At 47.6% G+C, this 20390-nt stretch overlaps 1 long non-coding RNA gene across 2 annotated transcripts in view; it reads right to left on the bottom strand.

Moving 5' to 3' along the window:
• Nucleotides 1–326: 326 nt before the first annotated feature.
• Nucleotides 327–20390, bottom strand: part of LOC125109609 (uncharacterized) — a 35072-nt gene continuing 15008 nt past the window's right edge. For both annotated transcript variants that reach the window (XR_007130299.1, XR_007130300.1), the window contains exon 4: nucleotides 327–601. This is a non-coding gene — a long non-coding RNA (uncharacterized LOC125109609). The remainder of the gene's footprint in view (nucleotides 602–20390) is intronic.

Genomic DNA, 20390 nt, shown 5'->3' with positions numbered 1-20390 from the left:
ATTTTTGGTATAACATGGCATGCTTGGGGCTGACTGGCTAAGCTGGAATCCTGACTTCAATACCAACTAGCCAAATGAACTTGGAAGAATCTATTGATCTCTCTGGATCACAGATTCTTCATCTGTAATATGAGGAGAATAATAGCACTTGGAGCACCTGGGTGGCTCAGTCAGTTTTGCATCCAGATCTTGGTTTGCACTCAGGTCATGAGCTCAAGATCGTGGGATCAAGCCCTGCATCAGGCTCTGCACCCAGCACAGAATCTGCTTGAGATTTCCTCTCCCTCTTGTTCTGCCACTCTCCCTGCTTGCACTCTAAATAAATAAATAAACAAAATCTTAAAAAAAAAAATAGTACTTACTTCGTGGGGCCACAGCAAGAATTATCTAATAATATACAGGAAAGATGCTTAAGACTGTTCGTGGCACATGACAAGTCCTTACTATGAGCCGTCATCTCTGTATCTCTCCTTGTATCATCAGCATCAGCAGCAACACCATCTCCATCATCATCTTCATGATTGATGGCATGAAGATCATTGGCAATGTTGGCATTCTTATACTATAACGGTCCAAATAACTCTGAGCATTCTCTCAGCACCTGTCAATCAGTGTACAAAGACATTCCTTGGGGATCCCCAAAGCCCATGTCTATGATAGCAAAACCCCAAGCAAAGCTGGGGTGCTGGGTAGAGGTGATGCCTTTGTGCAGACCCCAAGTCCAATCTTGTTCACCTCTCCTCCTTTCTCATCTAACTACGTAAATTGACCAGGGCATCCGCCCCTGCTTGCTTCTTGACCCTTTAGTCCAGCTCCCACTCAACTCAGTTCCATAATTCAGTTTTGCAAGTCTTAATTGTGAAGAAAGGAATCCGGTGGGGGTCCAACTCCTTTCCAGTTCGCCAGGACAAATCACAGAGAGCTAGCTGACCAAGTTGTACATGAACTGCCTCAAGTTCACGAGTCTAGTTTGGGTCCAACTGAACCATGACTAAAATCTGAGAGACTAGAAAAGAGATGCAGAGAAGAGAAGCCAAGAGCAACTGTGAACCGAGATACAAGTGACTTTTCAGGTCCTCCAAGTCCTGTAAAGCCCACATGCACTCTGGGTTCTCCTCTCAGCTGTGCATCACCTTATGTAGCTGGTGCTACCGGTCCCACATCCGGGTCCCCTGGATCAGGCTGATGCGTCCATCCTCCAGTCATTCTGCGTAAGGCCTCACAGTGACACCAATTCCATGGTACAATTGACACATCAGGGCACCCCCCTAGGATCAGGCTGGAACTAGTCTCCAACTGGAAATCACACCCTTGTGGGGGTTTTTTCCTTCCCTTGCCTTGCCTTCCTTTTCCTTTCTCCCTTTCTTTCCCTGAGAGCACTCCTTCATTACATTATTTCCTCAAGAATCCCTGTCTCAGGCTCTGCTTCCAGGAACCTGAACTTAGACACTTTATCATGTCTGTTCCCACTTTAGCAACTCTGAGGAGATTCCTATCCTGTGCAACTCAGAGCTCTGGGGCACTCCTTTAACTAGTTAACATTATGTAAGCTTTCCTTCCAAGTCATTATTTTATAACAATGTCTCCTATAAGGGGTAGATGTCTGGGTGGCTCAGTTGGTTAAGTGTCTGCCATCCACTCAGGTCATGATCCCAGGGTCCTGGGATCGAGCCCTGTGTTGGGCTCCCTGCTTGGCGGAGAGCCTGCTTCTCCCTCTCTCTCTGACCTTCTCACTCTCTCTCTCACGCCCTCCCTCTCTCTCTCTCAAATAAATAATTTCTCCTATATCCATTATATGGTTAGACCAATGTTTACTTAACTCTTTGCCTGTTTTTGAACGTATGGGTGTTTTACAATGTTCTGTTATATCCAGTACTGTGACAAAGACATTTAAATCTCAAAAAATAAAACACATATGTAAATAAAGTCTCTTTCATTTAGCATATTTGGTCAAGGTAAAATTCAAATCCCCTCTTGGGACTCTTTGCCACCTTCTGTATCCCCCTGTTTTACAGAAATAGTGTATTAATAGAAAAGTGGAGGTACAGTAAAGGCAACAGGTCAGGAGACAGACAATTGCCATCAACATCGAAAAGAGTGTGTTACTCCATTTCCAAGAGGAGGAAGCATGTCACACCATGGTGGGGAGGGGGCAGGGGACACACACAAAAGCCCCAGGGCTGGTCTGGAGGCAGAGGAACTATGGACAGGAACCTCTATTACTGTTTCTATAGGAAGTTGTCAATGAGGCAGGGCAAGCAGTTTTAGGATTGGCTAATTTAAATCATTTCACTGGTTTCTGGGGCCCAGGGGCTGCCCCTAGTTGTCTGGTACCTAGTCCTGGCACCATTAAGGCAAGTGGATAGCAGCCTGAAGTGTAAAAGCCCAATAAGGAAGAATGGAGGGTATGGGCTCTGGACTGATTGGTTTGTATTATAAAAGTGCATCCCCAGGGCGCATGGGTGGCTCAGTTGGTTAAGCATCTGCTTTCGGCTCAGGTCATGATCCCCGGGTCCGGGAACAGAGCCCAGCATTGGACTCCCTGCTCAGCGGGGAGTCTGCTTCTCCCTCTGCACCCCCACCTGTTTGTATGCTCTCTTGCTCTCTCTCTCTCTCTCTCTCTCTGAAATAAATAAATAAAATCTTTAAAAAAAAGCATCCCTGTGAGAACGACTCTGAGAAAGAGTGGGTGGGTGGGTGACAAGGGAGGCAGGAGGCCAAGGCAAGGTGACTCAGGCGTGTGATTGGGTTGTGCAGAACAAGGCATGTCTGGCATATGCATGCAGTGTAAATGTGGAAGGGCCAAGTTTACAGTGACTGGGAACATTTTTAAAACACCCTGTGGCCCCTGCTCCTTCCGAAAGGACAGATGCAGACTCGCATCATTGCAATGGGACGTGGGTCTCGGTCTCATCCCTGGGCATACAGAGTCTCTCGGGGGTCACAGAGCTGGAGGCGGCTATCCTGGCTATATCCCCCTGAATTCTTCCCTCTCTGGTTTCTGATCTAGCCACTCTGTCATGCCTCTAATACCTTACTGAACTGGAGACTTCTCTAAGGGGTTTGGACAGTCCCCCCATAACACTAAAATCCTTAAAAAACAAATAAATCCTGGAGTTCCCCTAGAAATTTCTGGTTGTTTCTAATACTTCCTGGGGTTTTATGCCCACTTTTTGGACATCTTTATTCTAAACTGAATCTTTTTTATTTTCTTGGGAAGCTTCATAGCTTAGCCTTCGTGGCAGAGGCTCCAAGGGAAGAAACTGATGAAGAAATAAGATAAAAGTATTACTTCCCAAAAATATGTTGGAAAACATTTTTAGAATACTAAACCTCATTTTGTAATACTGGCATCATTAGGATGATTCTATTAACTGTCACCGTGTATTGATTACCCATGAAATGTTCACTGTTGACATACATTATCTCAAGTCCTCTGCCGGATTGAAGATTATCATCTGCATTTTGCAAATAAGGAAGATGACGCTCTATGTGGTTAACCTGCTTGAAGTCATGGATCCACTGGAAAGAAGGCAGTGCTGGAATCAAATCCAGCCCCCACGCTAGAACACTCCTGCCCCTGGTTCACTGTGCTTTGTGGGACAAGTGGCCTATTATTACTCGGAGTTTTGATGTTTGACAGGAAAATGCAGCCTTAGCTCAGACACCCAACATGGGGACTGGGCCCCCGAAGAAGGCTGCCCTGGCCGCCTGATTTCCCATCTCTGTTACCCTGGCCACCAGGTGACAAGTCTCTCCTCCCCGGTGTGATCTCCTCAGCAAAAAGGGTCTTTCTGCCTTTTATCCTGGCTCAGAGTCAGGGTGTCCTTTGGTGTGAATTCCAGACCTGGGATCAATTACACAAAACACTTCAGAGGCACCCACAAGGCAGACCCCTTTGGAAGGAAATGGGAGGTCTCCAGGGGAACATCCCCATGGGTCATCAATAGGGTAACTACTGGTCATCCAAGCTGGGACTTTTTTTGAGAGTCAAAGGGGAAGTATTAAAAATTGCTCTGAGACAACCTGTATAAACTGGGACTGTGTACGCAGAGCACCGGGTCACCCCAGCCCTAGGTAGAGCCAGTGGGAAAAAACCATCAAGATCCCCCTGCAGCATTTTAAATCCCAGCAGAACATCCTGCTGGAGGGCTCCCCCCCGCAACTATTAGCATTATTAGTGCCCGTTAAATATGTCATAGTCAAAGATTTGCTTCATTCTTCAGCGTGATTGCCATTGATTTTTGAAACCCACATCTTCTTCCCCAGGGACACACATCTTCAGCGAAATGATAGAAGGAAATGGAAAAGAAGGACTAAATTTATAGGCATTCATTTTACAGGCATTGCTTTGGGGGTAGAGTCGGTCTTAAAGCCGCGCTCCTCCGAGGACCATCCAGGAACCACCTGCAGCAGAATCACCAGGACAGTTGTAAACATGCTGATTCCCGTGTCCCGCAGAGGACTTACGGCCAAATGGATCTCCGGGGATGGGGCTAGGAAACGTGTGTGGTTTTTTGTAAAGATTTATTTTATTTATTATTTTAGAGACGGCCGGGGGGGAGGGGAGTAGGAGGAGAGGCAGAGGGCGAGAGAGTAATCTGAAGCAGACTCCACACTGAGCACAGAGCCTGACCCAGGTAGGGCTCATTCTCAGGACCCTGAGAGCACGACCTGAGCCAAAATCAAAAGTCAGACGCTTAACCCACTGAACCACGCAGGCACTGCGGGAAATGCATGTTTTTAACAAGTCCCCTGGAGGTTCTTATGTGTATTGAAGCACATGGAAGGCTGCCACCCCGGGAAATCCAGGTAGCCAGTGAGCACGCAGTGATTTTGGTCCTCGAGCCTCAGGCTGTGGGACCTCAGGTCTGAGATGCACCAGCAATGGCCCCCATCCCTTCAGGGAAACATTCAGGGCAGCCCCCAGGCAGGATGTCAGATGGAGCCCCAGATTCCCGGCGGATACGCCAGCCCTGGTTTACAGCGTGTAGAGGTGGCTGGGTCTCCTTGCGGAGTGGGCAGGTTCTTGGCGGTGGCATCTGCCAGGAGGAGCGGGTAATAGGGCTGATTTATGACACTCAGCATGGGACCTGGCTGCTGAGCTCAATCACTGTGGCTCCCCATGGTGGGGTTCATGCGCTGTAACGGGCCTGGAAATTGGAGAGGAATTTACCTCCTGCTGCTGAACATTACATAACAATCACAGCAAACAAGCAGAGGCAGGAGGGGGCCTCCTCCTCAGCTGGCACTGGCAGCCTGGTACAGCAAAAGAAGTAAGCCCGGGAGCTGTCTGCTGGGGCGCGTGCCCCTCAGCAGCACTCCTCTGGGAGGGGGTGCCCTGGTGGCCCAGCCAGAGCTGGCACTGGGGCCTGCCAAGGAACAAGCCGTGGGCCAGCGTCTTCTGGAAGGGATGGGTGAAGAGGCAGGCTCCAAGTGGGAGACAACTGCTATCGGAACCCATGTCACAGACCTTCACAGCATTTACTGACGGCGCATCCGTCAGTAACCTCCCTAATTAGCCATCCGGAATCATTCAGATCGGACCTGAAATTGACACCTGCAACAGGAAAGCGAGTGGAACAGAATGAAGATGGGCGGGGAGACGGAACCTGATCAGCACAGGCCTCGCAGGTCCTAGTGAGGAGTTGGGATTTGCTTTCAAGGAAAAATCCCTCAAGGGCCTCTCTTTCCCCAACTGCCCTCCTAGACGTCACCATTTGGATGGAGGGGACGAGTCCAGGATTCACCAGAGAGTAATCCTCCATCCCCATCCCGACAGGATGGCTGGGCCTCAGAGACACGCCCATCCTGAATGAGCCACCGAGAGCGGTTCCCGGGTTCCACTCTTCCTCACCACCTCTATCACCAACAAAATGTGCTGGACCGGAAACTCGCCAATTATTTTATTGAAAAATAAAAGAACTTTATGTTCCAATGAAATCTTACATAGAGGCCCGATGTATTTACCACTATTGGAATTAGCAAATCTTCCTCAGTTGCCTGCCATCCTGATGAGACGGGCAGTCCCTGTGGGCAGGGAGCCCGTTTCTCTCCCTCCTAGGGGCACCGCCAGGACTCAGAAGAGGATCTGGCACACAGTGGGCATGGAAAATATCTGGAAAAGGAAGGGATTGGATCAGATGCCATTTCAGCGAGGCATCAAATATTAAGTGAAAACCACTGTGTGCCAAGCCTTGCAGTCAGCGTTCAGGACGTAACAGTGAACAAACCCATCAGATGCTTGCCTCTATTTTATTCACAGTCTAGTAAAAGGAAGAGAATGGTGATATATGGAAATTTACAAGTGGGTGTGTGCTAGCAAATAGAGGTACGTAGGGCTATGGATCTATATATAGCAGGAGGGACTCATCTGGTTCGAGGATGATCAGGGGAGTCTTCCTGGAGGAGGTGTTATTTCAGCTAGGACCCAAAGGGAAAGTAATACTTAACTAGGTAAGTGGGACAGGGGAGAATGGAACTGCATTCCAGTCAGAAGGAGAGGCAGGTGCAGAGCCCCCCAGCAGAAGGAGTATGCCCTCCTGACCCTATCTTTCAAACCTACCATCTGCACACTGGTCTGTTGCACATACTGAGCTTTCAAGATAACATTCTTTAGAAAAAAGTGTTTAGCAGCGAAAACAAATGCTGGAAGTCCACATAACAAAATAACCTCAAAGGGCCCTACCAGCTCTTACAATTCTCTAGGTACCGACTTAGAGTGAAACGTGGCTTGCCTGCAGAGGTCAGGGCCAGAAGTCAGAGGTCAGAGGTGACGGAACACACCCACAGCCCCGGCTGGTGAGCTGCGGATAATGAAAACACAACGTTCATTTGTTTTTTTTTTGTTTTTTTTTTGTGTTTTTTTTTTCCTGCATTCTAGACACACATATCACAATTCTGGTCATTTCTAAATGAGTTCAACATTTTAAAGTGGATTCCCAGAAACTGGCATCTATTTGCCCTTATAAAATGCAATCAGTTAATTTCATCTCAGCCATTCATCAAATAGTTGGTGATAATATGCTTTAAGACATGTCCTTGGTGAGACGCAATATGGAGATAAACAGGACGTGGGCTCAACCCTCACAGAAATCTAGACTGTACACACTTCACAGAGCTCTACCACCACAATGTTTCCCTGGGACGTCTGCTGTCTGCCAGGCATTGTACTAGACACTTCTCGTGCCTCCTCTCCTGCAATGCTCACAACAGGTCAACGAGATAAACACCAACCCCATTTCAGATCTGAAACAAGAGTTTCAGAGACATTAAGTAACTTGTTTAAGATTACATAGCTAGTAAGTAGGGGAATCCGGACCCCAATTCAAATCCATCTAACTCCAGTCTGATGTCAACTAAAGAAATAAATTGAAGAAATAAAATCACAAATAATTAGAAGAAGCTATAGGTAAATGTTTACCTGGTCTCGTTATGAGAATTTTCAAAATGTAACAGTAGGAAAAAAAAATTAAGGAAAAGATTAATAGCGGGGCGCCTGGGTGGCTCAGTGGGTTAAAGCCTCTACCTTCGGCTCAGTTCATGATCCAAGGGTCTTGGGATCGAGTCCCGCATCGGAATCTTTGCTCGGCAGGGAGCCCGCTTCCTCCTCTCTCTCTCTCTGCTTGCCTGTGATCTCTGTCTGTCAAATAAAAAATAAAATCTTTAAAAAAAGAAAAGAAAAGATTAATAGCAATGACCATAAAAAACGTCAGAATTTCTACTTGTCAAAAAAAAACACAGAAATACTTGAAACCTAAATGATAAATGGAGAGGAAAAAAAGCAAAAAAAAAAACAAAAAACAAAAAAAAAAACAAGAAATCTCCAACATGTGTGACAAAGCTCTAATCCCTTCAATAAGAAAACTTGTCATAAATCATTAAGTAGAAAAGGAACTCTCCAGTAGAAATATAGGCAAAAGATTTACAAATCTCAAAAGGGAAGAAATAGAGTAACCAAAGACCAACAGGCACACCCAAAATTATCATAAAGGTATTAGTAACCCAAAAAGTGAAAAATTGAAGAAACAGTGGTATACTCTGCTTTTTTACTACAAAATTGGCAAAGATTTAAAACAATCAAAATAATCTCAGTGTTGATAAATGTGCTACGAAATGAGCACGCGTGGACACTAGATCAGTGTCTAGTGAGCGTCTGACAATATGAATTAAGAGCCTTTAAAAAGATTATAACCTTTAACTCAGTAATTTTACTTTAGAAATTTATCAGAGATACAGACACAGATGCATGCAGCAAGATGTTCAAGACAGTATTATTTATAGGACAGACAGACCATAAATCAAGTCAGAGTCCAGCAATACATGGACAGCGAAATCAATTTCGGTGTATCCAGATGATAAGGTAATAGACAACCATTAAGAATCATATTTTGGGGGACACCTGGGTGGCTCAGTGGGTTAAAGCCTCTGCCTTCAGCTCAGGTCATGATCCTTGCATCAGGCTCTCTGCTCAGCAGGGAGCCTGCCTCCTCCTCTCTCTCTGCCTGCCTCTCTGCCTACTTGCGATCTCTGTCTGTCAAATAAATAAATAAAATCTTTAAAAAGAAAAAGAATCGTATTTTTGAAGAAACTTGGGCCGCGTGATTCCTTTTCTTTATCTACCTAGAAGGATACATATGAAAATGTCTGAGCAAAGGCAAATTGTGGCGGAGGGACTGAAGATGGTTTATACGTTCTCCAGGAGACCTGTCTCATGTTTCTGCAACCTGCCTGCCTTACTTGGCAGTAACAAGCATGCATGCACCTCTTTTACTTTTTAAACGAGCGTGCACAAAGCTCAGCTCCCTGTTTCCTCTACCCGAACCTGCTTCTCTGCTGTAACACCTGCTTCTGCAGGTGACCAGAAAAACCCAGAGTCGTCTCTGACGGTTCCCTTCTTGGGTAACGTGTCTCCCGCTGGCCATTTCTACCATTCCTCCACTTCATTTCAGGTTCCCATGGCCTTATGCCTACACCACTCGCCCCTCACCGGAGGCCCTGGTTTCTAGCCTCCAACCCCATCCCTGAACTCTTCTCAAACCCATTTTACATCCCACTACCAGATGAAGCCTCCTGAAGCAAAGAGAATAAACACTTACTATCGCCTTGCTCCAAAACCTTCTCCCAAACTCTCCAGTTCCTAAGACTAAAACCCCAAACCGAAGGAGAAGCTTTGATTTATAATTCTCGTGGTTCTGATTTTGTATGCAAAGTTGTGTGGCTAAACGGGAACCAGTCTAGATTTTTTTTTTTTTTTTGAGTGATGTTAAGTTGCTTTGTTCCTGGACTTAATCTTCCCTTCCACTCTCAGGTACCACCCCTTAATCCAGCCATGCTCCTCCTCCTCCATGCTTCTCGCACGCCCACACCCGGCTCGCAGTAGGGGGAGTCCAGGACGGTGGGGGGTGCAGGTGCTGTCAAGCCTAGAGATGAGCCTCCACCCCAAGACGCTGGCCTCACAGAATCTCTCTTCCCCTATAACTTTGTGATACTCTCTTACTTAGAGGATGGTGAAGGGGCTGTGACCTGAAGAAAAAAAAAAATCAATGACTCTCCGCTAATAAAGGTTCTTATGCGGTAAATGTGCTCTTGGGAAGCCAGACCCTGCCCTTCTCCACGGCGCTGGCCTGATGCCCCGGAGTGATTTACTCTGCAGTAACATGATGGAGCCTCCACCATGGAAGGGAATTAAATAAAAATGCAATAAAAGAGGACAAAATCAATCTGCTTACAGTTTTGTTTAATAAAAATTCATGAAGGATGGGCAGTCAGGCCCAGAAGCGATGTACCAGTTCTGCCAGAGGCTGGCTGGGGGAGCTCACTCAGGCTGCAGGCACGGGGTAGGGGGCTCAGAGGAACGCAGGTGGAGGGAGCCCTCCCACCCTGCCAACACCACAGGCTGGGACCTGCTGGCAGGCAGTAAGGCTGGGCTCTCCTCCCTGAAAGAGGGTGAGCCAGCTAAGGCCATGTTGATGGAAGAATTCTCCAAAGCTAAAGAAAGCTAAGGGACCTTTTCACATGGGATTCGTCTCCCTACAAACCAAGAAGCTCCCTGTGTTCTGGAATGACAATGACTATCAAGACTGACCAAATATATCTTTTCTTTCTTGTGTGCTAAGAACTCGTCACCATGAGATTTACCCACTTACCAGAAATGGAAGTGTGCAATCCAGTGTCCATAGGCACAGCAATGAACTAATCTCTAGAACTCATTCATCTTGTGTAACTGAAACTTTCCACCCTCTGGCTAGCAATCCCAGGGTCCCCCTCCCCTCAGCTCCTGACAACCACCATCCTATTCTCTTTATATGAATTTGACTATTTCTGATACCTCTTGTAAATACACTCACGCAGATTTTGTCCTGTTGAGATTGGCTTCATTGATTTAGCAAAATGTCCTCGAAGCTTACCCATGTCATCACACGTGGTAGGATTCCTTTCTTTTCTGGAGTTGAGTTACCTTCCATTCCATGTACAGGCCACATTTTCTTTATCCATTTATCTGTGGATGGACACTTTGGTTGTTCCCATGTTCTTGGCTATTGTGAATAATGCTGCAATACACACGGACTGCAGATACCTCTTCGAGATCCTGATTTAAATCTTTTGGATACTTGGAAGTGGGATGACTTAATCATATGGTAATTCCATTTTTAATTTTTTGCAGACCCACAATACTGTGTTCCGTAGTGACTACACCACTTTGCATTCCCATTAATAGTGTACAAGGGTGTCACATCCTCCACATCCTCACCAACACTTAACTTTGGATTTTTGGTAAGAGCCATCCCGATAGGTATGAAATGATATCTCGTTGTGATTTGAATTTGCATTTCCCTGATGATTAGTGATCCTTAACGTCTTTTCTGATGTCTGCTAACTATTTGTATGTCTTCTTTGGAGAAATGTCTATTCAGGTCCTTTGCCTACTTTTTAATCAGCTCATTAGAGGGTGTTGTTTGTTTGTGGGGGGTGTTTCTGCTATGGAGTTGTAAGAGTTCCTTATATATGGCACACAGGGGTGGCTCAGTGGGTTAAGCCTCTGCCTTCAGCTCAGGTCATGATCTCAGGGTCCTGGGATCGAGCCCTACATCAGGCTCTCTGCCCAGCAGGGAGCCTGCTTCCTCCTCTCTCTCTGCCTGCCTCTCTGCCTACTTGTGATCTCTGTCTGTCAAATAAATTAAAATATTTTTAAAAAGAGTTTCTTATATATTTTGGATATTAATCACTTATGAGATACATATCTTGAAAATATTTTCTCCCATTTAAAACTTTGTGATACTGGCAAAAAAACAAAAACAAAAACAAAACAAAACAAAAAAAACAACAAAAACAATAACAACAAAAACAGACACAGACCAATGGAACAGAATAGAGAGCCCAGAAATAAATCCACACATATATGTACAACCGATTTCCCCCAAGGGTGCCAAGAATAGACAATAAGGAAAAGGCAGTCTCTTGAACAAATGGTGTTGGGGAAAATTGAATATCTACATGCAAAAGAATGAAATTAGACCTTTATCTCATACCACATGTAAAAGCCAACTCAAAACGGATTAAAGATTTAAACATAAGACCCAGAACTGCAATCCTGCCAGGAGGAAACAAAGAGGAAAATCTTCATGATGTTGATCATGGCAATGATTTTTCAGATATGACACCCAAAGCACAACTAGACAAATGGAACCACATCAAACTAACTGAAGCACTTCTACATTGCAAAGGAGACAATGAACAGAGAGAAAAGGCAACCTGCAGGAATACTGACTAAGTATTGCTTCTAGAAACTGTTTCTGTCCATAAAACGTTCCTTCAAAACAGGGGGTTCTATGCAAAAGATCCCATATCTTTAGGTGCAAATACCAGATTAAAGATCCAGCGCTCTCTAAGAGGGCTAGTACCCTATGGCCTACAGGCCAAATCTGGCCCACCATCTGTTTTAAATAAAGTTTTATTGGAACCCAGCCATGCACATTTGTTTACACACTGTCTTGTTTACACACGGGCTACTTTTGCCCGACAGTGACAGAGTTGAGTAGATAACTAAAGGGCCTACAAAGCCTAAATATTTATGGTCTGGCCCTTTACAGAAAGGGAAGCAGATCTCTGACCTACCCCTAAGAATTCCCACTCACCTCCCACACGAAGTCCTTTATTCATTCAACCAAAACTATACAAGCCCTCACATGCCACACACTATCCTTGGTCTTCACAGAGACCAGATACTTATCTGAGACAAATAAGATCAGAGCCACTGCCTTTAAGGGATTGTATTGGTTTTATTGTTGAATAACAAATTACCACAAGCTCAGTGATTGAAAGCAACGCCCACTTTATATTTCACAGAATAGCGGTCAGAAGTCCAAGTGGGCTCATCTGCTTCTCTAGTCAATGTTTCCCATGGCAGAAGTCAAACTGTTAGACAGGCTGACCACTTATCTGAAGGCTTGGGGAAAATTTTAATTCCAAGCTCATTCAGGTTGAGGGTACAATCCAGTTCTTTGCAGCCAGAATCGATCTGAGGTCCTGGATTCCTTGCTGACTGCTAGCCAGGGATGACACTCTGCTGCTCAAGGCCACCCACATCCCCTAGTGGTGGGCCCCTGAATCTTCGAACTAGCCACAGCACACGGAGTCTTTCTCTTGCTTTGACTCCTTCTGGGTTCCCCTACTGCTAACTGCTAAGGAAAGTTCACCACTCTTAAGGGCCATATAATTGTACTGAATCTACTTGGATTATCCAGGATAATCTCCATATTTTAAGATCAATTTGCCACTTAACATAATCTGGGAGTAGTATTTCACCATACTCTCTCACAAGTTTTAGGTATTATAGTGGGGTATCTTTGGGGGTTATTTTAGAAATTGTGCCTACCACATGAAATAAGTAATATATTTGGTAGAACAAGTTAGCAGGCTGTACCAGACCCCCAAATTTCAGTAGCTTAAGAAGGAAAAGATATATTCATTCACACAGAACTGTCCAGGGTAAAGGTTCCAGGTCAGTGGAATTCTGCTCCACACAGTCACTCAGGTATCCAGGCTAATGGTGGCCTTGTCATCTTCAAGACATGGATTCCTAGACTACCTGACTTAATGCTATCCCAACCAGCCAAAAAGGGAACAAACACAGAAGAGCACACATAGGGCATTTTATGGGCCAGGCCTGGAAATGCTTCAAAACACTTCTATTCATCTTCTGTCAGAATAAATTGGTCACATTATCCCATCTAACTCGAAGGGGAAAAAAGGAGATTAAGTCTAAGGGGGTAACCATGTACCCAGTACTTCCATGACAAAGGAGAAAAGAGAAGGTGGGTTCTGATGGTCAGTAGGCTGTCTCCTACCCAAGTAGGAAGAAGGGCAGTGATAGCTATGAATTGACATCTAATTAAAGCTGTGGCCACTGAAATCAGTCAAGTTGACATGTTCTAGTTTTTAATGCTTTTAAAAATATCCAAGTTGATTCTACTTAAGAATGAAGAAGAAAGAGAAGGCATATACCAAAATAGCTAGATACAAAAAGAGAGAGAGAGAGAGAATGAGGTGGGGAAAATGCTCTGGAAATTATAAGAAGTAATCATAAAATTACCTATACTTGAATTTGACCAGGAAACCATCTTTACTGTGGGCTACTCTCACTCTCCTGGGTGCTCACTTAAGTCAGAATGTCACCCAGAGGGGTGCCTGGGTGGCTCAGTTGGTTAAGCATCTGACTCTTGATTTCAGCTCAGATCATGGTCTCAGGTCCTGGGATTGAGCCGTGCATTGGGTTTCCTGCTCAGTGGGGAGACTGCTTATCTCCCTCTCTCTCTGCTTGCTCTCTCTCTGTCTCTGTCTCTCTCTCTCTCTCAAATAAATAAATAATCTTTAAAAAAAAAAAAAAAGAATGTCACCCAGATCTTTCTGGCTCCATAATGCATGCCCTGCCCTCATGTGACCCTCCCCAACAAGAGGATTCAAAGAGAAGTTGGCATTTGCACTAAGGAATTGTTAAGTAGTGACATGATCCTGCCCAGACAATGGAAAAATGACCTTGGCAACTGGTGTCAAGTGCACGGGATAGAAAGCCACCCATGGGGGGAAGACCTCAAGAGGGCAAGTGTGTGAGGAAATGAGGAGCTAGACCTCAGGAAGGGCAACTAAGAAAGGAAAGGAAAAGACATGGCAGAGAAATTCTGGAGATGCCAATCAGATTTTTGGAAGAGATGGAAATAGAGGCAAGAAAGAAACCTTAGTGACTCATTTTCAAGTCTAGGTAGAACTAGTTTCAACAGAAAGAGGGAGGCTGGAAGCTACAGCTGGTGTGAGAAGGAAGACACAGGGTTTAGTTTAGGCATGTGCTGGGTTTGACGTCCTGGAAGCATCCCCAGGAATGGAGCTCTTAGGAAGCAGGGAGGAGAATACGGGAGCCATGTGCAGAGGTGTTGGGGGGGGGGGGCTGAAGAGCTCAAGAGAAATGGGAGAGAGGTCAAGGAGCCCAGAAGGGCATCCTTGGAAGGTGTCCATGTGAAAGGAGAGGCAGAGCTCAGGGAGGGGCAGGAGAAGAGGCAGAGACAGGAGAGCAGTGCCTCCTGGCATCAGAGGTCCCAGTACCCAGAGAAGACGGGATTTGTGTTTACCTGGTCTTAGGAGCGAGAAGATAGTTGTGACCCAAGAGAAGAAAGTGTATGTGAAATTTATGTTAAATGTTAAAGAAGACCACCAAGGAATGTGAAAGCAAACACAAGCTTCACAGAGTTCTCGGGCTGAGAGAGCACAAGTTTCTAACGGAACTGCCACTAGCCAGAGCCCCATTCACAGCCCGCCTGAGAAACTCCCTCTCCCAAGAGCTCCACTTCCATCTTCAAATCAGTCTCTGAGCCATCTGTCTGCTCTTCATTATACCAAAGAGGATGTAGGACTGGGGCGTTATCCACTTCTGAGCCAGAAAAATGACAGTTGGTGCATCCTCAGTTTGGAGACAAGAGAAACAAGTCTGATGAGTCTCCAAAGGCTCTCCCTCCAGGAGCTGGCCTTTCAGGGAGCTGGCTCTCTGACATGTGTTAGGGACTGTGAGGCCCAGACTATTGTCTGGGGTGGTGAGATGAGTAGCAGCCCCAGAATGACCCGCTGCAGCAGTGGGCCCCCAGGTGTGAGCCGGTGCCCTCGAGGACAGTCTAGGGGCCTCTGGGAACAGGAAGGGCTTTCACTCCCTCTACTTAGTAGAAAACAGATAGCAGGGGATGTTAGAGCAGGGAAACTCATTTACAGAGAGAGAGACCTGGCCTTGCTCTAAGAGGCTCCTGGTTGGGAAGACAGAAGACGAAGACACTCGGGTAGTCCCCTACATTCAGGAAGTCACGTTCTGGAAGAGAGGGGAATATGGATGAAGAATGGCCCCAGTTGAGCCCCCAGGAACAAGTAAAGCCATGTTCTGGATGACCAGCTGAAGCGGAAACCCAGGAAGGCTTCTGGGATGCAGGAGAAGTACGAGAGCCCTAAGAACAGGAGAGCAAGGCAGACCGAGGGTTCCGAGGGGGGAAGGCTACTCCTTGCAGGCCAGAACGTAGAACTGGTGAAGCCCAAGGTAGGCCTGTTCGGGGGAATGGGAGTGTGGCCTGAGAGGGTCCCCTGGAGGAGGCAGAAGGCTGCTGTCAGGTGCTGATTAGGGTAGCTGGGGCCCCGAACATTCTCTCACTCCCCAGCCACACTCTGCGGCTTGTTCGATTTCTCCATCAGTGTCTCGCTGACTTGTCTTTGGCAAGAAGACCGGCCTCCAGAGGGACCTGCATGTCGAGAGCCTATCAAACGCCTGTTTTATTTCCTCTAGCGTTGGCTCAGGGCGGGATGTCTCCTCCAGTCTGTGGTTTGCTGTCTTCATAACTGTGCTTCAACTGCCCTGTCTCCCCCTAGGGTGTTGGTCTCTATAGCCTGTTTCATTGAGGGACCGCTGAGGCCTGAGGCCCGGGGAGAGTCTGTGCAGCAGGGAGACTCCCCCTGGCTACAGGTCCAGCACCCCGGAGGCCAGCCCCCCGGGCAAGGAGAGGCATGGTGCTTCCAGGCCCTCCTCCTGCTTTGCCTGAGCCTGGTACACAGAAGGAGTGAATGAAGGAGTGAATGAAGATGGAAATCCAGGCCCTGCTGCACCTACCAGCAGCTTCCAGCCAGAGGAAGGGACACCTGTGTCTGACTCACAGTGGGTACCTTGTGAGCAAGTAGCAGCCCGGTTCCTCTCCTCGGCCCAGGACTGAGAGGGAAAGCAGTTCATGGGTCAAGGCACCCACCCCCCACTCCCCAGAGGTCCCACCCACTGGCTTCCATCTTCTCCCCCAGATCCCACAACCAGTCCCTCTCAGAAAACAGCTGTGTTCTGGTCTTGAGAACAATGTTTCCCAAACCTTAGTGTGCCTTAGAATGATCTGGAATACTCATTAAACCCCAGTGCCTGCATCCTGCCTTCTGATTCAGTAGGGCTTGGAATTTGCAAGGATTAGTGTTTTATCCCATGTTCCCAGACACCGCTGGGGCTGCTGGTGAGGGGCCACACTTAGGAGAAACGCTCTCATGGCTCCTCCTCCTGGCTCAGCGGGAGGATGAAACCACATCAAGGGCGGCCTCCGGGCCCCACACGGCCTGGGTGTTCAATCAATACATATTGATTTCAGTGAATGGGAGCAGTGAAGGGTAGATTGTTGATTGACTCTGGGATCCCATGAACAACTGGCTCCTTTATGTCCAGTCCTATTAAGTTAATGGGAAACTCAAGGGCACGGGCAGCGTAAAATGCACAGGGAAGCAAGGCTTGACAGTCGGTACAGTTGAACTCTGGAGAACCTCCTTCCGAACCGTCAGAAAGAATAAAATAATCATGGTAGCCACCATTTATTAAGCCTCTGCTCTGAGCCAGGCCCTGAGCCCAGCTCCTCCTGCAACCAGCCAACAGGGCTGCAAAGGGGGGACGGCGTGCACCCCCATGTTACATAGGAAGGTGAACAGATCTCAGCCCAAGGTCTCATGAGCCACAGGACCCCCTGGAGCTCCCTGCCCGCATGCATGTGTGCACAGATCCTGAGAGCGTTGCCACCCTGCCTCTCCAGGGACCCAGAGAAAGCTGGAACTCGCAAAAGCCACACGCCAAAGAAGGGTAGTCCCGGCCCAGAGAGAGAATCAGGTGTATGGAATCAAACAGCCTGATTCCGAAAGCTCAGCCTGCCATCAACCCAGTGCAAGAACTTGGGCAATGCCTTCACTCCAGTGCCTCGGTTCTCTGAACTATGAAATGGGAATAATGACAGCCCCGCGATGCTGTGGGATTCAATGAGAACAGATACCAGTTGCCTGGTACAGTGTCTAGCTCTTCATTGGGGCTTGGGAATGTTATTCCCTCCTGAAATGGGCACCTTCCTCTTTAAGCATGCATTTTGGAGTGACAACTCAAGAGACACATTTAGAAATGTCCAGCAACCTCGGGGCAGGGGAGAGGGAGGGAATGCAGAGGTGGGTCCAGAGGCCTACGAGGTGGCTGGTGCCACCTAAGCTCAGCAGGGTGGGCGAGGAGACGGGCTAAAAGAACTCAAGAACCCATAGCCATGAGTAGAATCCACTCCAGGACCCAATGGGAGCCTCCATGTCACTGGATGTGGAAAGCAGTGGCAGTTCTAGAAACCTTCATCCAGGGAGTGCCCACGTCTAGTTTGGATACCCACAGGCAGGAGTTGAGCCTATAGGATGCCACACTTAAGTCATTGACAATATGCTGGGGGCCTCAACTCCAGAAGCCATCTGGGGGGGTCTCCCCAGATGGTCTAAGGTAGAAGAAACTAGGAGGCCCCCAGATGGCCTGAAAGATAAGCCAATACAGTGGGCATTGGGGGGGAACACAGTCCTGCATCTAGAAGCACAGCTCTGGCACTGGCCAGCAATCACCTTGACTCCTGTTGAGCCTCAGTTTTCTTATCTATAAAATGGGAATGATAGAAATGAGGCCTATCTTCAAGGTTGCTGGGGACATGCATGTTGAGCTCTTAGCCACAGGGGCTTATCATGGAGAAAACTCCTATAAATACCAGCAGTTATTACCATTGGTGTTAAGTTTACACCTGCGAGATCTTAGAGAAGGCTACAAAAACGGAGTCTCGGCTTTTTCATTTCTAAACGAGTATGTTAACAGAATTTATCCCCATAAAGTGGTTTCAAAAATGAAATGAGATCATGTATGTCATGCTCGTAGCATACAGTAAGCACTCAGTAGGAAGACTTCAGACTGGAAGCACAGATAGCCCCATAGCTAGGGTGACCAGCTGCCCCCATTTGCTGGGGACTGTCCCATCTCGGCACTGAGAGTTTCATGTCTTAAAAATCCCTCTCTCTCAAGCGAACCGGGATAGTTAGTCACCTTCCAGGAGACCGCCGGGCTGGGGCCTTTCCTGCTCTCCCACGGAGTGGACTGGGCCCCGTGTCAACCTATCTCAGAGCGAGGCCGGGCTCCAGGCTGCCCCTGGAGTCCAGAGGACCCCAGGATTCCAGGGCCAGTGTTCTGGGGACAAAGAATTTCCTCCAGGCTCCGAGAAGCCCACATTCAGACTCCCAAGATGACAGACCCCCGGGCCAGATCACAGACAGAGGGACAGAGTCCAGGGATGATGGAGCTGATCTCTGAGGGTCCTGCTGGAATCAGAGAAGGGAGGAAGCCATGTTCTTCGCCATGAATAATGCAGGACAGGAAGCCCAGGGCGGGAGGAGCTGCCACGGGCGCCCGGCCCGTTCCCAGCCAGGCTGCTGCTGAGCACGAAGCCTCCCAGCTGAGCCTGGGAAGCAGTTATCACTGGTGGGTGATTAAGTTACTAATCCTTCAGGGAGAAGACATTTAGAGGCCCATATTAAAGCAGCGCGCGGCAAAATTACATTCCGTTTCAATTTAGTTTAGCAATTCCCGTGATTTAGTTAAATGAAAAGCAATTGTTCCAATTAATAGTATTGAATGTTATTCGTCAAAAGTGTCAAAACAGCTCTGTGGCTGCATTAGTAACCCATTCTCTTGTCAGAGATATGGGTAATTCCCCAGGATAGGCTGGGAAAATGGTAGGGTGTGGGGGGCTTTGGGGAAAAGGTCAAAATCAGAGGGGACGTTGACATGCACGTGCACCTGTGTGTCTGCTCACAGGCCTGTGACCTCTAGGCCTGGATGGGTGTACACATGGGCACATGTGTTGTGTCTACAGATCCCAACTGGCCCAAGTGTGCACATTTGCATGTACTTATGTGCCTACATGCCAGTGTGCCTGGGTGAGTGGGCACACGAGTGTGCACCTGTGTGTGGTCAACCCTGTGCATACCCTATGCAAACATGTGCAAGTCCTCATGTGCCCACAGATGTGTGCATGTGAGAATTTGTGTGCACGTGTGCACAAGTATTTAGATAGCTATGCATTCAAGTGCGAATGGGTACACGCGCTGTGACTCTGGCCGTGCTGGTGTCCAAGGGAAGGCATTGTGAGTGTGCACAGGTATGCAGGTGTTCAGCTACGTCTGCATATATCGTAAACGTCTGCCTATATCAGGGCGGGAGGTGAGGGGCACTTGCTGCCCTGAGAGTTTAAGAGAAGACCAACCTGTTCCTATCCTTATGCCACAATTAGTGATTTGGCTTCTCTCTGGGACACTGCCATTCAAATGCCGTTTCCCATGAGGCCAGAGGCTTTCTTTCTTTCTTTCTTTCTTTTTAAAGATTTTATTTATTTATTTGACAGACAGAGATCACAAGTAGGCAGAGAGGCAGGCAGAGAGAGAGGAGGAAGCAGGCTCCCTGCTGAGCAGAGAGCCCAATGCGGGGCTCGATCCCAGGACCCTGAGATCATGACCTGAGCCGAAGGCAGAGGCTTTAACCCACTGAGCCCCCCAGACGCCCCCCAGAGGCTTTCTCTGTCATGTTCACAGCTGTATTCTCAGAACCTAGAAGAAGGCCTGGTCTACGACATATACTGAGTGAATAGATTCATAGATGGATGCAGAACAGATCGATGAACGATGGACAGAGGGATGGGTGGGCAGGACAGACAGCCATAGGCCCCTGGCTCTTTCAGACTTCCTACTGTGTCTGGGCTCCGCGGTCTTCTCTCCTCGGTATGAACGCCAAGCCTCAGTCCACTCGCACCTCTTTGGAAAGCTTTATACTGGACAGGTAGCTGGCTCAGAGGGCTCACAAACTACCAAGGCTAAGAACAGGGAGGACAGGGACTTCTTCGGAGAAACTGGAAAAGAGCTAAGCACGCCTGGCCAGGCAGGCCCAAGAGGACACAACCACAAAAGGCCCTCGGGGCTTCTATACCCTCCAGCCAGGGTGCCCCCATTTGTCTCGTGTCTCGTGCCTGAAGCTTCCAGCTGCTGACTCTGACCCAGACCTGTCC

Source organism: Lutra lutra, chromosome 9, assembly GCF_902655055.1.
Source record: "Lutra lutra chromosome 9, mLutLut1.2, whole genome shotgun sequence".
Taxonomy (NCBI): Eukaryota; Metazoa; Chordata; class Mammalia; order Carnivora; family Mustelidae; genus Lutra; species Lutra lutra.
The sequence above is the reverse complement of the archived record's forward strand: the minus strand, read 5'-3'. Positions and strand labels throughout refer to the sequence as shown.